General features: G+C 41.7%; 1 pseudogene across 1 annotated transcript in view; it reads right to left on the reverse strand.

The window, feature by feature from the left end:
• The window catches only part of LOC307121844 (cytochrome P450 2K6-like), a 34,721-nt pseudogene extending 16,106 nt beyond the window's left edge, over positions 1–18,615 (reverse strand). The window contains exons 1-2 of the transcript in view: positions 18,464–18,615; positions 17,214–17,315 (exon numbers count right to left, since the gene is read on the reverse strand). The product of the transcript in view is annotated as a cytochrome P450 2K6-like (transcript). The remainder of the gene's footprint in view (positions 1–17,213; positions 17,316–18,463) is intronic.
• Positions 18,616–18,821: the final 206 nt, after the last annotated feature.

An 18,821-nucleotide genomic window follows, 5' to 3' on the forward strand; every position in this document is an offset into this window, starting at 1 on the left:
TGGAAAAGAGAGAGTCAATAGTTTCTGTTGCAACATCGAGTTCTTCTATCTATTGTATGACGGGCAGCGGGTGCGGGAGGGATGTTGGGGAATAGTGAATGGAGGAACACGCCTGAATAATTCACTGTGTGCTGAGTACTGTTGCCTCTGTAGTACTGGAGAGTACTGTGTTGCTTCTGGCTTGGCGTGCTCAGTTGGGGACACTAAATTTTTCATCTAAACATCGAAATAAATCTAATTAATAAACTAAATTAACCATTTAAACTAAATTACTGATCTAATTATTGATCTAAAGCCCACACTGTCACTGTATGATAATTGAAATGAACTGATGACATCAGTGTTTTTTCCAGAATGGCTATACAGCTGAATAAAATTATGCTGCATTATTTTCCTGTTTAACACTGTAAAGCTGCTTTGAAACAATCTACATTGTTAAAAGCGCTATATAAATAAAGTTGACTTGACTTGACTACTGTAGGCAGACGTGCTGCTTTTGAGTATATGAAACACTTTTTAATACATGGAGCATGAAACTCACTGTGTGCAGATAAATTGATGTGGTGTATTGCGGGATGTTCCTTTTCCCCTTCTCCGTATTGACTCTTACACCTGTGCCTGTGTTAGGAATTTGATTGTTCTTCTTTGAAACCGGCTGTAGTTTAATATTTTGTGACAGACGTGCTTGGGGTTCAACAAGGTTTTATTACAACTGTTTTCCTGTTCAAACATTACCACTGACTCTAGAACTAGGTGACCTACTTTTGTCAATTTTAAACACAGTAAGCTTTCCAATGAATGCCTACTTGGCACAGCTCTCTATCTATGATGCCAACTTGTTCACAAAAATGATGGAACATGAAAGTGTTTTTAAAACGCCTGCAATACAATGGAAATTGAAGGAAAAAAACAATTGGAAAAGAGCTAGGAAAGTGACTGGAGATGAAATGTCGGGAAAAGGTGTTTAAAATCCTGGGATTCAGATGGAATCAGATATGAGCAATATTGATGAGCCTGCCTCAGAAAGTGGAAGTGAATCTTCAGGGTCTGTGAATTTAGTGTCATAACATTTTGAAATGTTTATACAGAAAATCAGAAAATTCAAAGGTAATGAAAGGGGTTAAACCGAAAGATTATTTCCCAGATCGAGAATTGATTCAGCAAGAATGTCGATGAAAAAGAATGGTGCAAATAGTTTTCATTACTTCAATTAACAGATTGAAGAAATATGTGTGGTATTTAAAAATTAAATGAAGCATTCTTTTATGAGTATGCTAAGATTGGGCACACTCGATATAAATTGTGCATGAGCGGTAAGAGAACAGTGCTTTTTGAACTAATAAGACAAAAGAAATATGTGATGTTGGTTCAAGAAACCCATAGTGATGTTAAAAATGAAAGTGACAATGGTAAATGTAATGAAGTTATTTTAAGTCATAAAAGTTCATCTAGTGGTGGTCAGTGATGGGAATAACGGCGTTATAAACGGCATTACTAAAATAATTATTTTTCAGTAACAAGTAATCAAACAAATGTCTGTTTCTCCCGTTACAACGCCATTAGCGTTACTGAGAAGAAAAAAAAACGCAGCGTTACTATAATTGAGCTCACTGAAGCGGTTTTCATCCGAACAGGCTCTCTGTGTCAGAGCCGGGAATCGAACTCAGGTCTCTGGCGTGAAAGTCTTAGATTCCACCACTGAGCCACAGGAGGGGCTTGAACCCAATAGTCAGACGCTTGCTTAAATTGAATCAAAGAGTTTATTACCAAAAAAGGAAAAGGGCACAAAAAGCCCTTTCTTCCAGGCATTCACAAAAACAGAGGAATATCCAGTCCAAAAAGGACATAAAAATCAAAAAGGAGAGACAACAACCTCAAAAACAGAAGCTCAGGAAAAAGGTTCCCGTAACAGCAAAAAGCAAACTCTGGAAACAAAAAAAGGCACAAAAGAAAACTTCTTGGGACAAGCGCAAACTTACGGCAGTCACAGGTTTAGGAACCACAATAACCAAGCAAGGATGCAGAGAAACAAACCAGCTTAAATACACAGCACAGAATGAGACACAGGTGAAAACAATAGCACAGATTACAAAAGGCACATGTTTAGACATTAGTCCTATGGGGACCTCTAGTGGCCAAAATAAAACATTACAAGACAAAAACTCTGACACTCTGTCAGTCGGACCTGCAACGTTTTTCTTACTCTGGTTGGTTGGTGTGTGTTAGTGATGTGTCGTTCATTTTGAACAAATCTTTAATATGACTGAGAACAACGGGTTGTCTCAGAGAGTGATTTTGTGTTGACTGCGCATGCGCAACATCCAATATGTAATGTACAGGAAACAGAATTGATTAGTTCACCAGTCTCGAGTCTTCAGGCTTGAATCATTCGTTCATCAAGTCCCAGACCCATAGTCAAGGCTATAGTCACCGGAAACAGAAAAGATTAGTTCTTCTCTCGAGTCTTCTCGTTCAAATCGTTCGTTCAAGTCCCCATAGGCTGAATGCAGAAACAGTTCATCTGTCGAGGCTCGTTCTTTTGTCACGTGACGTGACCGCCGTGTTGGATACAGAAATGAGTTCAATCCTTTACAGTCTATGGTTAATTCACAATTCCTTACAAACAAGTGAGTAGTTTTTTTATGTTTGTTTAGTTCAGGGTTTTTTTAGCTAGATTAATTGATTTTCCTATGAAGCCTGGACACATTGGGTTATTAAGAACGGATAGGCATAAATGTTTATTGCACATATCTTTTGAGGATAAATATATTACAACATGCAGTCAATAATACGACTGTAATGTTGTATATGTTGCGAGACACTGAACAGGGAAGCGGTTACGTGACAAAAGAACGAACGACTTGAACGAGAAGACTCAAGAGATGAACTATTCATTTGTGTTTCTGCATTCAGCCTATGGGGACTTGAACGAACGACTTGAGAGATTAACTAATCTTTTCTGTTTCTGGTGACTGTATAGCCTTCCCTATGGGTCTGGGACTTGAAGAACGAATGACTCAAACCCGAAGACTCGTGAACTAATCAATTCTGTTTCCGGACGCATGTATTGCATATGAGGCTGTCACGGCCCAGATCAGACATGATGACCGAACTAACGGCTCATACCCGAAGACACGAGAGGTGAACTAAACTTTCCAGGGAACAGACGTGATTTAATGTGAAGTGACAAAAGAAAGAACGATTTGGATCGGGAGGTGAGGTGAACTAACAGACTGCATACATAGACTGAAGCAAGCTAAGCAATTCATTAATAATTTATTTCTCAAAGTTTGCCCATGGCTGCATTAGCTTATAGTTTATTTTTTATAAAAAAAAAAATCAAAAGTACTAAATGTGTTGAAAAATGTAGCATGTAACATTTTAATTAGTTTCTGCTGAAATGAACGAAATGACTTGAAAAAAGATTTGTTCATTTTGCTGAACGAGATTCAAAGATCCGAGTCAGTAAAATGATCCGAACTTCCCACTACGTGTGTGTGTGTGTGTGTGTGTGTGGGGGGGGGGGGGGGGGGGGGGGGGGGTGCATGCCATGCGTGTTTTGGTACACATAACTGATGATGATTGGTGGGTGGGAGACAAGGTTGAGGTTGATAGGTTGAGTTCACACAGTTACTAACTTATTTACTATTTATACACTAAAAAATGCTGGGTTAAAAAAAACCCAATTGCTGGGTTAGTCCATTTTCAACCCAACTTGGGTTATTTTTAACCCAACATTTTTTAGAGTGTAAGAAGTAACTAGTAACTATAACTAATTACTTTTTTAAAGTAATGTGCCCAACACTGGTGGTGGTATAGCTGTCTTTTTTCAAAAAACATTTTAAACCTTTATCATATGAGGTTGAACACATTGTTAAAGGACAATCATTGAAAGTCAGAGATTGTTTTTGTTTTTGAAAACATTTATGCTCCTGTTCTTGGTCCTGAGAAGGTTTGTTTTATAAAGAAATTGAAGGATGTTCTTTCTACAAGAAGAGTATATATTTATTGGAGGAGATTTTACACTCTAAAAAATGCTATTGGGTTGTTTTAACCCAGTAAATGGGTTGTTTTAACCCAGCAATTAGGTTGTTTTAACCCAGTGAATGGGTCGTTTTAACCCAGTGGTTGGGTTAAATATTTGCTTAAACAACCCAATTGCTTGGTTAAAACAACCCAATTGCTGGGTTAGTCCATTTTCAACCCAAGTTGGGTTGTTTTTAACCCAGCATTTATTTGAGTGTAATTGTAATACAGAAAATTACAAAGTAGACAGGAATCATAAAGAGCCTCATATTGCATCTCAGCATGAAATATTGAAACTCATTCCTGAACATGATTTCTATGATATAGGGAGACAATATACATGGGCACAGGCAAGAGAGAATTTTATTACTTTGGCTAGACTGGATAAATTGTATTGTTTTAAACATCATTTTAATGTCATAAAGAAATGTGATTTCACCTGTTTTTCTGACCACTGTTTAGTTGACTGTAGCATTTATATAGTGAATATAAACCCTAAAAATTCTTATTGGCACTTTAATGTCTTGTAGGATAAGTTTTTTATTGAGACGATAAAATATTTTTGGAAACAGTTTGGGTTGAAGAAACATGGCTGTAGATCACTGCGGCAGTGGTGGGATTATGGTAAAATGGAGTCAGTACACTCAATGCGTGCGTCTCAATCAGCTCCCTAGTTCAGTAGTCAGGGCACTGATAAGGACATAAGTCAATGGGCTGACTCCCTGATCAGTGCCCTGACTACTGAACTAGGGAGCTGATTGAGACGCATGCAATGTTTCTAAGGACATATCCTGGTCAATGAGAGACCTAGAGATTGAAATAGTGGAACTGCACAGGAAATCGAGGGCATAGTGAGTTCCTCAAATCCAATAGGAAAATTTTAGATGCACTGTTAGGTGTTAAAGCACAGGGCACATTGTGTATAAATATATATATATATATATATATATATAATTCAGTATATTTTGGACGTCTTTAGGTTATTGATCTTATTTCCATAGATCAAGAAAATGCATTTGACCGGTTTGAGCATAGCTATCTCTGGCGTACACCGGAGGAGTTTCGCTTCAGCTCCGATTTTATTGATCAGGGTCTTGCATGACATTGAGAGTGTACTGAAAATAAATGGTGGTTTGTATGCACATTTTAAAGTTCAAAGTGGGATCATTTAGGGATGTGCATTATCAGGAATGCCGTATGCCTTGGCTATTGAACCTCTGCTTGTGAAAATTAGAAAGAGTATTGAAATCCATCTCTAGACTATCTAAACCATGTTAAATCAAAGTTATTGTGTCAATGTTAATTGCACTGAAACAACATCACTCTTGCACCCACAACTAAAGTTGAGAAAATGGTAATGCCATTAGATCAATGTTACAATGTGATGTTGATTCAACAACTACAACTGACATAAAGCCACACAGCCTGAAATCAACTGCAAATAAAATAAGACATGAAATATATCAAGATCTCAGCAGAAGTTCTTTTTGAGAATTAACAGAGGTTTAGATGTTGATATTTTTAAAAAATGTATTCAGCATTAAGGTGATCAGTGTTTCCTTTGTGCAGTTTGACTCTTGCCTTTTTTCTTGTCTGGAGTTTTTAACAGTGTTTACTAACACACATTATTTGTTGCAATGAAAGCCAGAAAGAAAGATGACCAGGTGAGAAAGTTTTCAGCATCATAAAGTAAAATAATTAATTAATCTTATCCTTGATCAAAAGTGGCTATTTTTTATTAATAGATTGTAATAGATATTCACCAACAATACTTTGATACCAAGGATCAGACTTTCTGAATTTTGATGATATGAATCTCAGCAATGGTGACATGCTTGTCACAATGTCACAATTCATGCTGGTAGCCACCATAGTGTAAAACTCATAGCTCCCGGCATGCATTGCGGCATGAAGCATGTCACCATTGTTGAGATTCATATGCTGATTCTTGATGTCTGTGTGTGTTTTTAAAAAAGTAACCTACAATGTATTTAAAAATTTGTTCTTGATGTCTTTGTGTGTCTTTTTTTTACTGTAATGTATTTAAAAAATATAAATACAATGATGAATATAGTCTATTAATAACAACTTTTGGTCTTGGATAAGATTAGTGAATTATTCTACTTTATTTTGCAGAACTATATCACTTGATCATCTTTGTTTCTGACTTTCATTTTTTGCAACGAATTATGTGCTTTTGTAAATACTGTTACATTGTTATTAGATTGTTACAAACTAATAAAAAGACAAGAATCAAACTTAATGTCATCTGATTTTAATGTTTTTTTTTTTTTTTTAAATGCTCACCTCCCACAAGCTCATGATTTCTTGAGGTTGAGCATGTGCAGGTTTCCCAGCAGAGGCAGGGGTTTGGGTCCTGGAGGATATTTTCCCTCATCCTGGGAGCTGGAGCTGATGGAGATGAGAAAAAATAACCAAAAACAACAGCAGGGCAAGGATTGCACTTGTGCTGGAGCCCTGCAAGAGTAACGCTTCTATTAAAGCCATAGTCAGAGTCAGAGTCAGATCTTGTTTAGGTTATGTTGGTTGTAGTCTTGCTCTTATGTAAGCCATAAGCTAAGGTAACCTTTACTCAAAATTAAAAGAATCTGGGATCAGTACCAAATGAGGAAAAAACATATTATTGTCAATGGTGAGCTCATTAAAATAAATAAGCTAACCCTGATTGTAATTGCAAATAGTGCTGCTTTCTTTAATTTTAATCAATAAATCAAGACACAGATGTTGCTGTTTTACCAGTCTTTCTACTGTAAGAATAATTGCCATAGTCTTCATTTTTGTCATGTAGAACAGCTTTGACGATCAGTACTTTGTTTTAAAGCATGTAAAATATAAGCACATAATTCAAAATAAGTATTTAAAGAAAGTATATAAAGTATTTAAAATACACTGAACTTTATGCTTGAAACAAAAATAGAAAAAATGTACATGTAAATTGTTCATAAATGTACTTTTAAATAAAACTGTATTGGGCGAGAAAAGCAATCTTCCACAATGCACTTTGAACACCAACCTGAATTACTGGGGCAACTACAAAATTTTAAGTTTAAACAATAACAGAGCCACGTGCATTGAATTTGTGTAATGACTCAGTATATACGTGCTGAACTGAGTTGAACTGTTTCAATAGAACAACTTGTCCTACATTTGATTCTCATTTCTTTATGCAAAAAGTCTTCTAGCTGCAAAATGTGTTAGGTATTTGAAAGGGAATCAAATAGGTTGTGAGGGGGAAAAAAATCTGATCTAATGTGTTATTGTGATTTAAACTCATGCAACAAGATCAGTTCAACTAAAAATAAACCTGTTTTGCTGGTCTCTCATCTCAGCCTGGATTAAATTATCCGGTGTTGAATTAACACCGCTCTGTGTTCATATGGGAACCACCTGCAGGATGTTGAAGTAACACTGAAGAATATTAAGTGATTAGTTGAGTGATGATTGTTTGATTATTGAAGACACCTGATGATAATGAGCAGAATCACAGAAGGAAAGAGAAACACAAGAACTACAACAGACTTCAGCCACAGCCTTATGCTGAGTTCAGACTGCATGATTTTCCAAACTCGTCGGATCACTGCTCTTTTCACACTGCATGACTATCTGGGCCAGCATTCAGTTGCTGCTGCGTTCACCCTGCTCGATAGTTCGGCGACATGGGATTTCACACTGCAAGAATTTACAAAGGAATAATTGCCGACAGCTCTGTCCCCTCCGCAAACTACGTTTCGCAACAAAACACACGCGAGAAGTGAGAAGGAAACAATGCAAGATCAATCATACGTGCGTCAGACTGGAGTTCTCGTGCAAGCCTGGAATTGTTAATAAAAATATAGACTGCAGTGCAGAAACTTGAGATCCAAATTTGCAGCAAAATAAAAAGATTATGGTGGAGGAAATGGTTGGTGAGACACAGAGAGCAAGGGTTGTGTTCTGCAAAGAGATTTATTTTGCGTAAATAATTATTCTGGTCCATAACTCCTCCACGAACCTCCTGTTGCCCTGTATCTTGCCCTCTCATTGGCTGTCAGTCATCGCAGATGTAATTTTCAGTCAGAACACATTTCACACAGCAGGAGTTTGAATCACCGACAGGTCCAGATATTTAGCATGTCAAATATCTCACGGGCGTCTGCGAGTCAGTGATTCTCTCTGATCACGTCTTTGATCATCCACACTGCGTGGTTGTCACTCACGTGCAAAAGCACCGATTTGCCTATGATTTCGAGCATTTGTCAGCAATTTCGCAAAACCTGTCGGCGAGTCAAAATCGGGCAGTTTGAACTCTGCATTAGATGAAATCAACTGTTAGACATTAGGCCCCATACACACGGAGATGAATTTAGCTGTGTACGTAAAAATGTTGTATCGCATCTGCATTTTGTCCAGACGGATCCAGCGTTTTGGGAGCCTGAAACCGCTATTTTTTTAAACCGGGTCCCAGAGTAAATACATTTGAAAATGACACCCTTGCATCATCAACCCATGGCTGCGTTCGAAACCGCATACTCATTGAGTAGGTACTCATTTTCAATAAGTATTTACTTAACAAGCTCTAAAAGAGTTGGTACTATATTGCCTGATCTCGTTAAGATGAATGCGAGCCGCACGTTATGCGCCATGCATGTTGATGTTATCATGTGACCTACGACGTTATCACAAGCAACAACTTGAAAGACGAGTGACAGGTTTAATTAATCGATCTATAAATATCTTAATATTGATTAAACTTGCTAATTTTGTGGTCTTGTTGAAGAAACAGCTGCCCATTTATTTTGTGATATTAACCCTTCTAATCTGACCCAGTTTTATCCTTACCAAAACCCAAAATCGTGATCTCTTGAATATGTTGTTAATTTCTTTATTTTTTATGCAAAAAATTTCATCCACAAGCAAAATTGGCCTAAATCTCCTTTATATTTTCCTTTTTCTTGTTAAATGTAACTCCTGTTTCATCCCTTAAGCTTATGAAATAACATTTTTATTGCATTATGATGAATTATTCAAAGATATCTAACCTTGTTATTGTTTTTTTCTTTGTATATAATGTATGCAAACCCATGATATTTGTTTTGTTTTATCATTATGATTGTTAAAGATACAACCATGAAATTATAAAATAAAAGATATGAGTGACAGGTGCAGTGAGAGCTCAAAGCTTCAGTAACTCCACAGCCCGACCTGTGCGGTTTCCCTCAGTGTCTGCACAGAGACGTCTTTCAGCTGCTCGAGGATCTCACCTTTGGAGAAAACTGTTGATTTTATACTCGAAAAATTTAAGTATCACTATTAAAAATTAAGATTACCCCAGAATGAATTGCATTGCTCGCCCACTAAAACACTTACAATAATAATAACAAATGCTGACCAATACTTAATTATATTACTTTTTCTTTTTACTGAAAAGTATATTGTTTTAGTAAAACAAGCAAAATGCAACTTGTCATATATGACATAGCGATGCATGAATACACACTAGACAAATGCAGCCGATATGAATACCAATTTTCAGTCAAGCAATGAATAAATGCATGAGTTAATAAAATATTTTATTTACTGACAACAATAGGAAACATGAATTAATGAGTAAAATAATGAATACAAGTAAACATCACAAATGAATAAGTCACCAACACATGAAACAAAGCTTTATTCAAACGTATTGTTCTAACAAACCATCACACATTTACAGGCAGTGAACCCCACATCTGCTTCCATCTCAACACAGCTGTACCAATTCTGTGGCTTTATATTGATGAAGCAGTTGACCACCGTGAACACCTTCGCCTGTCCCAGCCGTCCATCATGTCCCTCCTGTCCCTCCTGAACCCCACAACCTTAAAGCAAGAGTGGGAGAACATGTGTGGGACAATCTCTGACTGCTGATGTCTGCTCCAAACATCCGTGTGCCTGCTCTCCATCAGCATGACTACTTAAAACGTTTTACAATTCATGTTGTCAGCATCCCATTTCTTGCCATATTTAATTTAATATTTTTACAATTACATTCTATTTGTATTGTAGCTTTATAACTTTTGTGGTGTAGTGGGCTAAACACTGAACTGATAAGCAGAAGGTTTCCTTGAGCAAGGCTCAACCACAGAAGCTCTGCAGCAAATGCACAGACATCAAGAATCAGAAAAGTGCTGAAATAACTCTGTTTGAAATTAAAATAAAATACAACTTAAGATTTAAATTGATGTTCCCTTTCAAAATGTACACTCAATGCTGCATAAGCTTATGCAAATGGGAAATGTCTTTGACATAACCAGCTGTGAAAATAGTGTGAAAACACGTCAATGAAATTGACCCGGAGGTATTTATAGCCTCGGCCGGTGACGTCATAGGCGCACCTGCTGCACGAGGCTATAAATAGATGAGCTTCAGCTGGAGCAAACCAGGTCTTTTTGTTTTCAGACCAACTCTGTGTTATGGTGTGTTATAAAGTCTCTGAAAAAAAAAAAAAAAAAAATCTCTCTCTCTTTCAAGACTCAACTCGAGATCTTTGTTAGGAGTTAGTTTTCAACATGGCAGTGTGCAGATTTCTCTCTCTCTTTCTCATCTCTGTTACAAAGAAACATTAGTGGAAAGAGCTTTAGTTAAATCTAATCAGTTGGAAACGAGTCAGCAGAGTAAAACGCTGTATATCCATGTTCTCTTTCAAATAGAACTGGATGTGCACGTTTATTGCGTTGTGTGTTTGGGGAAGAGCATGCGGTCGCTGCATTGAGTCAGACGAGTGCGAGCATTGCAAGCCTTTACAGTTAGAATGCTTTATGCTCGTCTGGGCTACTTTCAGTCCGCACCAGTTTTCGGAGCTCTCGAATGGGTTTGTGACGAGCAAGAGACGGGTCCGTCCCTTTCGCTTGCTCGCTCACCAAATGCATGTTTCCCCGCGTGATCCCGAAGCGCGCTCCGGTGTTTCTTCGGCTCGCGAGGGGAATGATGATGAATCTCTGGGTCCGCGGACCTCGAGCAGCCGGCCTGCGATCGTTCCTCACATGATGGTGAATCCATACGAGGAATTTATCGAGGTGGTTGTTCGCGCGGTGGCCAGGGCAGTTTGTCTGGTACCGTGAATGAGAGATCCCCGAACGCAGTGAGCTTGAGGTTTCTGTCTAGAAAGCATTTACTTCACGTGTTTTTGTACCCTTGACTTCGACATTTTCGACTATCATGGGTGCGAAATCGCGTGTATATGTGAGAATACCCCAGGTGGGAGACGCTCACGAGCTATCTCTCACCTGGGTCTGCATTTTCATTAAAGACACATACCTCCCCACAAAGCCATGTAGAAAATAAACGTCGGCTGTCATGGGCAAAGCTTATATATATGAATTATATATTGTATATTATTTTATATGGAATATATATATATATATATATATATATATATATATATATAATAAATTATTTTATATGGAATATATATTGTATATGATTTATATAAAAATAATAAATATAAAGGGACAGGCTGGTGCTGCGCTGCACACTATGGCTGTCTTGCAGGCATATCAGGCTGACCTTCTGAAGGATTTGAGTGGTTCATTTGGTGACACAGTTAACTCTGTAGTGGCCAGATTTACAGGAGTGGAAGAAACATGAAGTGTTCACTCAGTTTCTTCCTCAATGCACTCAAGGGGAGGGGCTATCAGCCACATAACCTCTCTTCAGTCCTTCAAGATTTAGGGGGGTAATAAGCAGAGTGTGGCGAGTCGCGCTCTCCCTCGTAAAGACTGGAGACCGGCTCGTCATCCTCAACAACCTCCCAGGGCAGACCTCGGGACTGTCATCAATATAAGAAGTCCGGTGGTCTGGTGCCCAGTCTGCCCCCACGGGACAGGGTGTGTCAAACATTTGTCGCCCCACCCAGTTATCCTCACAACTACTCCATCCCCGCCGCCTCTGGTGATTCGGGGGGGCAGTGGTTTCCAGTGAAATGTTAGACGTTCAGTTTTCATCCAGGACATAGAACGTCTAACATCCCCTCAACAGGAAGTGTTAAAATGTTCACTCTCAGAGTCTCAGGCAGCGTGTGAACTTCTGCCAGGCGTTTCTGCATGGGTGTTAAGCATGGTAAAAATTTGTAAACTAATTTATTTGTCATCCTCCTTGTTTGAACGGCATGGTCTCCACTTCCGTGAAGGCGGAGTTGGCGTTCGTACTGTCACAAGTGACAGCAGTTACTTCCTGGTCCCCAGTAGGGTGGGGGGGTGTCCAATCTCAGATCTTCGAGTCTTAAACCGTGAAGCAGTTAAAGTACTCAAGGTCAAGATGTTACAGTGAAGGTGGTCGTGTCGCATATTCAACATTGTGATTGGATTCAGCACGATTGATCCGAAGGACGCATGTATTCGCATATAAAGTCTGCCACAACACAGGAAGTTCCTGAGGTTCGCACTTGGGGGCAAAAGCTTACCAATTTCGGGTCTTCCATTTGGCTAGCCTTGTAACCGCACGTATACAAAATGTATGGATGTATTACAGGCTCCATTGGGATTCCGGGGCATTCAAATTTTGAATTACAGAGGCGATTGCTAAAATTAGCACAATCACATGAGATGGTGCTTCAACACAGTGTGTTGGCTCATCTAGTTTCTCTAGGGTTGAGACTCAACACCAAGAAAAGTGTTCTTTCTCCTGCCCAGAGAACGACTTCTCTAGGGTTTGTTCGGTTTTTTTCGGCACAATGGTTTCCCGCTTGAATCAAGACCATTCAGTATTCCCTGAGCAAAGTCAGGCTAGACCAAGATCTTACTGATCATCAGTGTTAGGTCTAATGGCATCAGCATCCACGGGTTTCCCTTTGGGGTTGTTGCACATAAGACCGTTTCAGTTGTGGCTCAAAGCCAGAGGACTTAGGGCCAATCCTCAGGCAAATAAAGTGGCGCGCCATGTGGCTTCGTACACTAACTATGTGGTTCAGACCCCGGTTTTTGCCTTGGGTCCCACTCTAGGCGTACCTTGTCGTCGCAAGTTGCTAACGACGGACGCTTCCCTGACGGGCTGGGGTGCGGCCTTAAGTGGTCGTCCAGCCCAACGGGAATGGGAGGGTCATCAACTCAGTTGGCACATCAACTGCCTCGAGTTGACGGCTGTATTTCTGGCCCTGAAATACTTTCTCCCCCAATTGAGGGGCTGTCATGTCCTAGTGCGGGTGGACAGTACAGCTAAATATCTCATATATAATCACCAGGGGGATCTGTGCTCACGCTATCAGAATAGCGAGACAGATTTTTCTCTGGGCTCAGAACAAGTTCCTGTCACTCGAGCAGTGTACATTCAAGGACGGTTGAATGTGGGAGCAGATTTACTGTCCAGACAGAGTTACAGATGGGGGGGTGGAAACTCCACCCAGAAGTAGTCAAGCAGATCTGGATCAGATTTTACAGAGCTGACCACAGGGAGTGGACCTCTTCGCCTCTTCTCAGACAGCGCAATGTCCCTGCTTCTCTCTGTCACCCAGCCCCGCTGGGTCTGGATGTGATGGTTCATACATGGCCCAAAATGCGTCTGTATGCCCTCCTTCCAGTCGCTCTGCTCCTGGGAGTTCTAGCCGGGGTTCGCCAACAAGGGTCTTGCTTCTTATCGATAGCGCTGCGTTGGTCGAACAGGGTTTGGTTCTCGGAGATAGTGTCTCTCCTCAGCGGCTCGCCTTGGGCGATTCCGGCGAGGAGGGACCTTCTGTCTCAGGCAGAGGGCACGATATTCCATTCCAGGCCCGACCTGTGGAACCTTCATGTTTGGCCCCTGAAGGGCACCAACTGAGGGACACGGGGCTTTCGCCTGCAGTTATTGAGACCATCCTAAGTGCTAGAGCTTCCTCCACTCTGATAATAAATGGGGTGTCTTTGAAAGGTGGTGTACGACACAATGTAGATTCAGTCAACTGCCACGTTACTTCAGTTCTGGTTTTTCTGCAAGAAAAGTTGTCATCAGGCACCTGCCCCTCCACTCTCAGGGTTCATGTGGCCGCTCTTTCGGCTTGCCACACCTTGGTGGATGGGGTGCCGCTCGGGAGACATCCTCTACTCGCTCGCTTCATTCGTGAGGTAGGCGGTTGAGGCCACCTGTTAGAACCAAGATCCCTTCATGGGACTTAGCTTTAGTCCTCAAGGGTCTGGTTGAGACCCCCTTTGAAACATTAGCTTGCCCCTCCACTCTCAGGGTTTATGTGGCCGCTCTTTTGGCTTGCCATGCCCTGGTGGATGGGGTGCCGCTTGGGAGGCATCTTCTGCCTGCTCACTTTGTTGTGCCAGGCAGTTGTGGCCTCCATTAAGAGCCAAGATCCCTTCATGGGACTTAGTTTTAGCCCTCGAGGGTCTGGTTGAGACCCCCTTTGAACCTCTAGAATCAGCGTCTGACGAACTTCTGACTCTAACTCATATGGCTATAACTTCTCTGAAAAGAATTGGGGATATGCAGGCTCTGTCAATATCGCCATCCTGCTTAGACTTTGCCCCAGGTTTGGTGAAAGTGATTTTGCATCCCCACCCTGACTACCTGCCTAAGGTTCCTTTGTCGACTGTACATCCTGTCACTCTTGAAACCTTCTGCCCTCTGCCGTTCACAACGCTGGATCAGGAGAAACTTCATAGACTGTGTCCAGTCCATGCTCTTCAGGCCTACGTCCACCGCACTAGCCAGTGGCGTAAGTCAGAGCAACTGTTTGTTTGCCATGGGGGCTGTAACAGTGGTTCTGCCACCATCAAACAATGTCACATTGGGTCAGGGATGCTACTGCTCTTGCCTATGAGGTGCGCGGTCAAGCTTCACCTATAGGATTAAGGGCTCACTCCACCAGGGGAGTCGCCTCTTCTACTGCGTTAGCAAGGGGTGCTCCCTTACAAAGTGTTTGTGATGCGGCAGGTTGGTCCTCTCCGCACACATTCTTAAGGCTTTATAGCTTGGATGCTCATGCCACTCTGGGCTCTCATGTCCTTGAGTCGACATCACAGGCTAATGCCTGAGGCTTCTTGCGTTCTTGTGCACACCTACACAACCGTAAGGGGTCCAGGCACCATCAAGCACGGCGGCGTGGGTATTCTCGTTCCCATATGCATAAGCTTATGCAGCATTGAGTGTAGCGTTTGAAAGGGAACACTTGGGGTTACTTGACTGTAACCCTGTTCCCTGATAAAGCGGAACGAGATGCTGCATTGCTAGGCCGTGCTGATGATGCTTCAGGACTGGTCTTCAAATAAAGAAGATCTGGTTTGCTCCAGCTGAAGCTCATCTATTTATAGCCTCGTGCAGCAGATGCGCCTATGACGTCACCGGCCGAGGCTATAAATACCTCCGGGTCAATTTCATTGACATGTTTTCACACTATTTTCACAGCTGGTTATGTCAAAGACATTTCCCATTTGCATAAGCTTATGCAGCATCTCGTTCCGCTTTATCAGGGAACAGGGTTACAGTCAAGTAACCCCAAGTGTTTTATTCATTTCTGTAGTATACTCAAAGCCTTTGATGACAGCCTTCCTTCATCACTCTCTCCAGTCTCCACCAGATAAACACACATGTGCTCTTCTGCCCCTGTAACATCAGACAACATTCATCTTACCTGGATCTTAAAAAACACCTTGATAAAAGTTTATGTGCTCAAAACTACATTTAAATGTTGAGGTAGTTGCTGATGTGTTAATGTTCCTCAATTCATCAACAGTACTAATGGACAAATAAAAAAGATAACTTATGTTTAGTTACTTTATGTAGATCTATTAACATTACTGACGTTCATGTAAAGAAAGCAGTGTTGACCACAGTGAACTCTACATTGTAGCACACACACATCATTCTGATCAGATGTCTATTTCATGCTGTGATGTCATCTGCAATACTTAACGAAAATGTTCCAGTCAGATGTTAAATAAACATTTAGTAAGCATTTTTATGTGGTTTATGTAAATCCACTTTGGAGACGTGTGTGTGTTATTGGAGCCCATACATAATAAAACGTGTTTTTACAGCACAATCACAACTATACTATACTGACTGTCGTCTTTGCACCTTCAACAATTCAGTTGTTTATTCTACAGTAGTTCAACATTGCGATTTTAACACAAGGAACCGTGATTTTGGTTTGTAATACTCACATTTGATTGGCTTTTCTCTGCCTGACGTATCCTTTCCTGTGGCCTCATGGGAAGGCAGGGATAGAAAAGTATCCGACGATGGGTGCTTCACAATCTGGGCGGAATCAGCAGGCCATCCGGGAACTTCTCGCCTACTCTTTTATGATTACTGAGGTTTCGAACATACTTCTCCTTTCACGTACTGTTTTCGCCTACTATATAGTAGGTAAGTAGGCATTTTCGAACGCAACATCAGTATACGCACGTCCGAATCTCGCGAGAAATACTCCAAAACCTGGTAGTTCTCGTCTACTCTTTTATGAATACTATGGATTCGGACATACTATTCGCTCGCCTACTGCTTTTTACATACTATATAGTAGGAAAGTATGCGGTTTCGAACGCAGCCCATGTCTCGCACATGCTCCAAGTCTTCTTCTCCATTTTTAATGTATCTCTGTGTCAGAATTACAGCACCACATACTGGTCTGGCATGTATGCTACATGGTTTTGAGTCAGTTTGAGTGGTTTTGTGTGTACTTAGATATTTATTGAGACGAGGATCGGATGGTGAAAGCTCTGGCTTCGTGTGGATGTGGCCTATCTCATTACAAACCAGACTGACTTTATTTCTGTCATTTGTCTACAGTTCTTTTTGAGAATTAACAGGTTTAGATGTAGATGTTTTGTTGAAAAGGTTTGCTTTATTTGGTCAGTTTGTGGTTTTTGTAACAGTTTTAACAAAACACATAATTGGTTACAAAGGAAACCATAAACAAAAATTATCATGGAATATAGTTATCATCATAAATAAAATTGTTTAACTAGACTCATCACTGACCTGATTTTGTTTTTAAAATAGTGATGTTGAGATGAAGCCTCATGAAGCATTGAAGCTTCCAAATGCTAGTTGGCAGTGAATTATTCTACTTTATTATGCAGAACTATATCACTTGATCATCTTTGTTTCTGGCTTTCATTGTGCTTTGGTAAATACTGTTACATTGTTATTAGATTTTTACAAACGAATAAAAAGACAAGAATCAAACTTAATGTCATCTGATTAAAAAAAAAAAAAAAAATGCTCACCCACAAGCTCGTGATTTCTTGAGGTTGAGCATATGCAGGTTTCCCAGCAGAGGCAGGGGTTTGGGTCCTGGAGGATATTTTCCCTCATCCTGGGAGCTGGAGCTGATGGAGATGAGAAAAATAACCAAAAACAATAGCAGGGCAAGGATTGCACTTGTGCTGGAGCCCTGCAAGAGTAACGCTTCTATTAAAGCCATAGTCAGAGTCAGATCTTGTTTAGGTTATGTTGGTTGTAGTCTTGCTCTTATGTAAGCCATAAGATAAGGTAACCTTTAAGAATCTGGGATCAGTACCAAATGAGGAAAACGTCTCGGTTACGTATGTAACCCTCGTTCCCTGAAGGATCTATTTTCAGAGACCAATCTACTTTGAGTGTATAGAAACGAGCCAATAAACATTGGCATGCAGTTCACGCACCGCCCCGCAGCGCGGTTCCTGCGGCCGTTGGAGGCGAGTACACGGGAAGAAACCGGCTCCACACGGAGGCTATAGAATCTAGCGAACGTGTTGGGTGTCGCCCAGCCCGCAGCTCTACAGATGTCTGTCAGCGAGTCGCCTTGAGCCAGCGCCCAGGAGGAAGCTACACTTCTTGTGGAGTGCGCTCGCAACCCGAACGGGCAAGGCACGTCTTGCGATTGGTACGCTAAGACGATAGCATCCACTATCCAGTGGGCTAACCTCTGCTTGGAGACAGCCTTTCCCTTCTGCTGGCCTCCGTAACAGACGAAGAGCTGCTCTGAGGCCATAAAGCTTTGAGTCTGGTCTATGTAAGCGCAAAGAGCGCGGACGGGACATAACATAGCCAGGGCTGGGTCTGCCTCCTCCGAGGGCACTGCTTGCAGCTTCACTAACTGGTCCCGAAAGGGAGTGGTAGGAACCTTGGGCACATATCCGGGCCGGGGTCTCAGGATGACGTGAGAGTTACCGGGCACGAATTCTAGGCACGATTCGTTGACCAAAAGTGCATGCAGGTCCCCCACCCTCTTGATTGAGGCCAATGCAGTCAGGAGTACTGTCTTCATAGACAGGATTTTTAACTCCACGGACTGCAAAGGCTCAAAAGGAGGGCCCTGAAGTGCTCTGAGCACCATGGCTAAGTCCCATGAGGGTAGCGAGATAGAACGAGGAGGATTTAGTATCCTCGCACCTCCTGATGCACCTCCGGGAAGAATGGCACTGGGGCGGGGCGCTGAGAACCAGCATGGGCCGCCCCGAGATACCAATCATCCAACCGCGAGGGTTCGGGACACGGTGGAGGGTTCCACACGGCGGCCCGGGAGAGCATTGCCGTAAGTTCTGGATCCGGCTCGGACAACGCTACCACACCCGAAGGGGGCAACGCAGCCGGTTCGTCATCTCCAGAACCCATTAGCTCATCCTCCGATGCAGCCAGCAAAATCATGTCCTCAGCCGGAGCCCCAAAGGAAACGGCCGGCCCACCGTGGGAAGGACCAGCGCGCTCCTCCGGAAGCTCCACCGGAAGCTCCACCGGCGCGGCAGAGGGTGGGAGGGGCCCAAGGGGTTTTTGGCCCGTTGGGGAAGCCCTGACCGTCACCCTCAGATCTCCACCAAAGGCATCAACCAAAGTAGCAGCCCTCTGCTTTGTAG

The sequence above is a fragment of the Gobio gobio genome (genome assembly GCF_949357685.1).
Source record: "Gobio gobio genome assembly, chromosome: 1".
Taxonomy (NCBI): domain Eukaryota; kingdom Metazoa; phylum Chordata; class Actinopteri; order Cypriniformes; family Gobionidae; genus Gobio; species Gobio gobio.